This window comes from Nomascus leucogenys, unplaced genomic scaffold (genome assembly GCF_006542625.1).
Source record: "Nomascus leucogenys isolate Asia unplaced genomic scaffold, Asia_NLE_v1 001185F_52222_qpd_obj, whole genome shotgun sequence".
NCBI lineage: Eukaryota > Metazoa > Chordata > Mammalia > Primates > Hylobatidae > Nomascus > Nomascus leucogenys.
Genome location: NW_022096199.1, coordinates 1 through 5769, shown reverse-complemented (window position 1 = coordinate 5769; position 5769 = coordinate 1). Strand labels below are relative to the sequence as shown.

The window sequence follows — 5769 nt, the reverse complement described above, 5'->3', positions numbered from 1 at the left end:
TAAAGAAAATGTGGTACACATACACCATGGAACACTGTGAAGCCATAAAATGTAATGAGATGATGTCCCTTGCAGGGACAAGGTTGGAGTTTGAAGCCATTACTCCCAGCAAACTAATGCAGGAACAGAAAACAAAACACCACCTATTATTATTCTAACTTATTAGTGGAAGCAGATCAATGAGAACACATGGACACATCAGGAAGAAAAACACACACTGGACATCTGTTTCCTGGCATGGGGGAGGGGAAGGAGAGCATCAGGAAGAATAGCTGCGGATTCTGGGCTTAGTACCTGGGTGATGAGATGATCTGTGCAGTAAAGCACAATGGAACACATTTATCTATGTAAGATACCTGCATATCCTGCACATGGACCCCTAAACTTAAAATAAAAGTTGAAAAAAAAGTGTTTATCACATATGCACCCCTGAACTTAAAATAAAAGTTGAAAAAAAAAATGAGTATCTGGTAGATTCTCTATGTTAGACCCAAACTGAGGATCCCGAAGCTCCCACTGGGGGAATCGTGGCTGGGGGCACACTGGGTAGCCGCTGCCAAGGCCATCCACCCTCCTTCCAGGCCGCCTCCCTTCCCGGCCAGTGACGGAAAGGAGAGGGGGAATGTGAACAGCTGTGGAAGTCAGACTCTCAGGAACTGAATCAGGCCCCAGCCCATGCCACCCAGCCAAGTCCAGCCAGCGTGCCCGCCAGTCTTCCCAGACAGCCAGCCCAGCACTCAGGATTGTTAGATGGAACAAGGATCCATCATCACCCAGGCATGGAGGAAAGATGCCCTGGTCCTTACCAAGCAAGGCCTGGTTTCCAATGTCCTTTCCGAAGAGGCCTCATGTTTGTCACATCTTTGAAGGCCCCTTTCTGCTGTTCTTGCTCCCAGCATGTTGGGCAGTTAAGTTCCCCCGCTGAGCTCTCCACACATAAGGAGGATGTCAACACCATTGCTAAGTCGGATCAGCTCCAGGGTCTCCAGTATCAGTTTTATCAGATCCCAGGAACCTGCCTGCTCCCAGAGGTGACAGAGGAAAATCAAGTAAGGATCTGTATGGTCACGGACCTGGATGAAACCCTTGTGCATAGCTCCTTTAAGCCAATCAGCAATGCTGACTGCCTACTGCCTATAGAGATTGAGGGAACCACTCCCCAGATCCATGTGCTCATGAGGCCTTATATGGATGAGTTCCTGAGATGAATGGAGGAACTGTTTAAATGTGTTTTCTTCATTGCTCTCTTCATTCCAGCCTGAGCAAGTATGCAGATCCTGTGATGGGTGTGCTGGACCGGTGTGGGATGTTCTGGGGCTGCCTATACCATGAGTCGTGTTTGTTCCACCAGGGCTGCTATGTAAGGACCTCAGCCATCTGGGGAGGGATCTGAGGAAAACTCTCATCCTGGACAACTCGCCTGCTTCTTACATCTTCCACCCAGAGAATGAAGTGCCTGTGCAATCCTGGTTTGATAACATTCCAGACAACTGCTGCACCTGACATCAATCTTTGAGGAGATGAGTGGAGCACAGGGCGTCTACACTAGCCTTTGGCAGCAGTGGGCCCTTAGCCTTCCCTGCTCCCCAGCAATGGCCATCACAGCAGGGGACTTTCCCACACTATGCCTTTGTGATCAGCCTGAAAGAGTGAAGGCTGGAACACCTACCCACATGGGCCTGGAAAGAGTGAGAACTGATTGAAAAGAGCTTTAGGACAGCTTCGATGCTGAGTGGGTGAATGCCAGACCAAGGACACCCAGAGCTACCTGCCATCAAGTTGTTGGGTTCCTGAGATGTGGGTGTGAGAGAAAGAAAGAGAGCATGTGTGTTTTTCCATGAACTGTGGCCCCAAGTATATAGTGTTTCAGTGGGGGAGAAGCTGAAAGACGACTCTTCCCAAGCTAGCTTGTCTCCTCTCCTGTCACCCTATGAGCCCCTGAGCTCCATAGGGATGAAGACTATTGAAGGCTCCATTGCAAACCTGGTCTTTCCTCAGTGCTGCAAGGCCTATGCCAAGGAGAAAGGAAGGGTATGCCTTTGTGTGTTCCAGGCACACATCTTTCTGAAATATTTCTCCAGCCAGTTGTTGCAGACAAAAGATGACATTTCTGGGAAGATGGGGACTTATGTCCAGACCAGTAGCCAAGCTATCAGGTCTTGTGGCCCAAAGGCTATGCTTACTTACCTCCAGCCAAGTGCCTGGGATGGATCCTTTCTGCATCTCCCCAAGGCTCACCACTTAGCCATAGCCTCAAATCTGTGGGGAAGGAGGTTGTCTCCCCGCCCTGCAAGAGGACAGATAACTGATTTGTGTTCTTTTGACTCTGTTTTAAAATTCTCTTAAAAAATGAAAGAAAATGTATCTGAAACTGAAAAAAAAAAAAGGAAAAAAGATGAAAAAGATGACATACTTACATAGGTGAACAACACATAGATATATCTATAAGCAACGAACGCTGCTAATTCACATATAAATTAAACATCACATTGTCATAAAGTGTACCGAGTTAAAAATCATCATTCAACTCATGATATCAAGCATTAAAAGCAAAAATACAATTACCTGATCTGAGAAAACATACCCCCGCAGAAAAGAAACACAATAACACAGAATTGAAAATAAGAAGAGATTTTAATGCATAAAATCCTGAATACAACATAGATATACAATGAAAAATAACTCCTTTCTTTTTATTGAGACAGAGTCTGGCCCTGCCGCCCAGGCTGGAGTGCAGTGGTGCGATCTCGGCTCACTGCAAGCTCCTCCCACTGGGTTTACGCCATTCTTCTGCCTCAGCCTCCGGAGCAGCTGGGAATACAGGCACCCGCCACTACGCCCGGCTAATTTTTTGTATATTTAGTAGAGATGGGCTTTCACCATGTTAGCCAGGATGGTCTTGATCTCCTGAGCTCGTGATCCACCCGCCTCGGCCTCCCAAAGTGGTGGGATTACAGGCGTGAGCCACCGTGCCCTGCCGAAAAATAACTCTTTAGATATCTACAGCTTTCAACTGTGTGCACTCATGGACAGCAGACATTTTAAGTTATTGGAATTTAATAAACTGCAGTAAAATTATACAGAAAATACATTACAATCACTAATAATAGGCTCTAATGGGAAGAATTTAATAAATAATCATTAAAAAGACAGGAGAATTTTATTATGTTCTCAATATGTTGCTGCTATTCTTACTACATAATATAATAAAACTGTATGACTATAATATAGCCTTCAGGAGCTAAAAAGCCTTCTATTTTCAAATAAAAGAACAACATAAATTTTGTAAAATGAGCATTACTGAAGTATAAAGTAAATATTTGGAATTAAAATATACCATCATTTAGATACAGACTAAAAAAAAGAATAGAAATGTTAATGATTCCTTTCTGCCTGCAGTGAGCTTAAAATTACAACCAAAAATTTTAATAAATATGTAGCACCTCCAAGAAATTTTATTGACAGCTTACATTATGTGTAAATTTGACAATTTAGTTTAGAATTTTTTAATCTGAAAATCACCAGCTTGACATTCATTTCAGAAAGTGAAACATAAAGGAGAGTAACATAAGCAAGAAGACAGAATAGGAGGTTCCGCATGCACATCCCCCACAACATAATGCAGCTGCCACAGCAAACATAAGTGCATTCATGAAAGCCTTGGAATCCAGTTCAGAGTTTGTGACACCCAGCTGGAGGCAAAGACCAAGGAAGACATCTTCAGAAGGTGAGCACTTGACCAAGAGGGAAGCTTGCCAATCATGGTCCTGGCTTCAAAAGAGAATACAGCCACATCTTACTGTAGACTTGGCTATAACTCATTTGACCTTGGTCCTGACACTGCAACAATCTGCCAAAAACACAAGAGAATTCATACTCACCTGAGACTTAGGTGACAGGCCTGCAGAACTTGGTTCTCTCTGTAGTCCCCGAATCAGGCAAAACACACCTTCTTTCTTTCTCCAGCCATGGTCCAGAAGAAATCTTCACATTGATATGATGAAATGCTAACTAACAATATGAAAAATACTAAAGTATAAATGTGACTATAAATGGCAAATACACGCTGAAATTCAGAATACTCTAAATTGTTATCATCTTAAACTAGAATATTAAAATACAAGATGTTTTACATAAGTCTCATGTTAACCACTAGGAAAAAAAAAACTGTAGAAAAGAAAAAGAGAAAGTAATTAAAGCATATACAAACAACAAATTTACACATTGGATACGGCGGCTCCTGCTTATAATTCCAACACTTTGGGAGGCCAAGGTGGAAGAATCATAAGCTCCTTGGGTGTTGTGGTATGTGTCTGTAGTCCAAGCTACTTGGGTGGCTAAGGTGGGAGGATTGCTTGAGCCCAGGAAGTTGAGGCTACAGCGAGCTGTGATATGCCACTGCACTTGAGTCTGAGCAGGAAAGCATAACTTTATCTCAACAAAAATTAACAATACCACAGGAAGGACAGAACCAGAAAAAAAGCAAATTTAAAATGGACAGAAAACTACAAATTTACAATAGTAACTGCTTACCTATCACTACTTTACATATAAAAAGATTAAATTATTTAACAAACAGATACTGCTATAGACTGAATATCATCTCCAAAATTTAGGATAAAATTTAATAGCCAATGTGATAGAATTAAGAGGAGGAACATTTAAAAATTAATTAAGCTATAAGCACTCTGCCCTCATGAATGGATTAATGTTCTTATAATGGGAATGGGCTAATTATAACAAGAATGAATCTGTTATAAAAAAAAAAACTCTCTCTCCCCAAACAACTCTCTCTCTCTCAAATCTTTGGCCACGTTATTATCCAGCAACAAGACCTTCAACAGATACCAGTGTCATGTTCTTTTGCCTTCTCAGCCTCCAGAATCATGAGTCAAATAAAATTCTATTCTTTATTAATTACCAGTCTGTGATATTCTGGTATAGCAGCACAAAAGAGACTAAAGCAGAGAGAGTGGATGAATGAATCTTTTAAACCTCATAATATGCTGCTTATCGGAGACTCACATTTGAATTAAGAGCATGGGCTAAAAGTGAAAGAATAGAAAATGACATTCCATGCAAATAATAACCAAAGGGGTGCAATGTTAGTTATGCTTAAATTAGACAAAATAGACTTTCTAGCAACGTCTGTCACAAGCATGAAATCAGTTTACCATATAATAATAATAGAGGTTAATTTGTCAGGAGAATATAGCTATATATATTTATGCACCCAAAAGGGAGGCTTCTAAATATAAAAAGCAAATTTTGACAGAACTGTAGGGAGAAGTAGAAAGAAATCCAATAATAGAAAACTTTAATGAAATGTACAATAAAGGACAAATAGTTAACAGCACTATAAATTGGCAAGGGAAAGCTGGTCTCATTTGTTGCATTTGAGAATGCAGCAAAGAAAGTGGGGAACTTATAATTTTACTGGAAGCCTGAGTTAGGCTGAAAAACAGGGTGGTCGATTAGAGGTCCCACTTGCCATACATTAGAAAAACACCGGGGAAATCCAGTCCTCCACTGGAGTGTTAAAATAATTAATGAGCAGAAAATTAGACTAAAGTAGCTCTAGTGCTCTGTGTTCATAGGTGTAAAAAAAAAAAAAATCTAAAACCTAACTCAAATACATTTCTATAAACCACTATCTTAGCCTGAAACAAAATGCAGGTTTAACCAATCATAAATATGCAATTAACCTCTTAATATGTAACCAGGAAATTTCTGTCTGGATAGTTCAAATAAGGCGACTACATAACTGTA

At 41.1% G+C, this 5769-nt stretch overlaps 1 pseudogene; it reads left to right on the top strand.

The window, feature by feature from the left end:
- Positions 1-750: 750 nt before the first annotated feature.
- Positions 751-1653, top strand: LOC100599827 (annotated as a pseudogene).
- Positions 1654-5769: the final 4116 nt, after the last annotated feature.